Source organism: Miniopterus natalensis, chromosome 4, assembly GCF_054644295.1.
Source record: "Miniopterus natalensis isolate mMinNat1 chromosome 4, mMinNat1.hap1, whole genome shotgun sequence".
NCBI lineage: Eukaryota > Metazoa > Chordata > Mammalia > Chiroptera > Miniopteridae > Miniopterus > Miniopterus natalensis.
Genome location: NC_142084.1, coordinates 89,949,293 through 89,950,098, shown reverse-complemented (window position 1 = coordinate 89,950,098; position 806 = coordinate 89,949,293). Strand labels below are relative to the sequence as shown.

Here is an 806-nt window from a genome sequence, read left to right as displayed (position 1 = left end):
ATGCAGAGAACAGAGAAAGGATCAAGTGAAGATGGAAGATTATGAACCTTAAAGGAGTCTGGCAGTCAAGGTGCCGGAGGCTGAATGCTTTCCAGCTCTCCATCTCTGTCCTTCCTAAGGTGGGAGTGTCTTCCTTCCCCTCCAATTCCATATCTGGCCTTATATTTCTTGATAAATTCCCCATCTTTATGCAAGCAAGTGCCAGTAGGTTTCTGTGACTTGAATCCCAGCGAGGATTGATTAAGACATCCATTCTTTTGCAGTATATGCCCTTTAACCAGCATTTTAATGTGTATAAAACTACTTGGATGTGTGCTTTATTATAATGATAATATATGAATTTTTTTGATATGGTGGCAATACATTCAAGAATTATTAGTGCTCACTTTGGCAGCATGTCCTCACTTCTTCGGCAGCACATCTACTAAAATTGGAACGATACAGAGATTAGCATGGCCCCTTTGCAAGGATGCCATGCAAATTCTTGAGGTGTTCCATATTTTTTTAAAAAAATTATTATACTCCCTCATATATTTTTCTTCCAATGACATGTAAAAACCAGACACTGCTTTTCAACTTGGCAGTTTCTTGAAAAATCTCTTTTTTTTTTTTTTTACTTTCTAGTGAGTCAGCATGCCCTACCCTGGGCTTGCTAACCTACCTCAAAAGTTAACAAGCATATCAATTGTACAGCATGCCTATTTTTATACTGTGTGATGCCCACATCTCCAAGTCCACCTTTAAACCATAAGCCCTGTAGAGTAACATGATATGTCACCACCAAGCAAGCCTCTGAGAAGAAGCAA

At 39.0% G+C, this 806-nt stretch overlaps 1 non-coding gene across 1 annotated transcript; it reads left to right on the top strand.

The window, feature by feature from the left end:
* Positions 1–397: 397 nt before the first annotated feature.
* On the top strand, positions 398–504 carry LOC148093407 (U6 spliceosomal RNA). Its single transcript, XR_015714509.1, has one exon. It is a non-coding gene; the product is annotated as a U6 spliceosomal RNA (small nuclear RNA).
* The last annotated feature ends 302 nt before the right edge of the window (positions 505–806 follow it).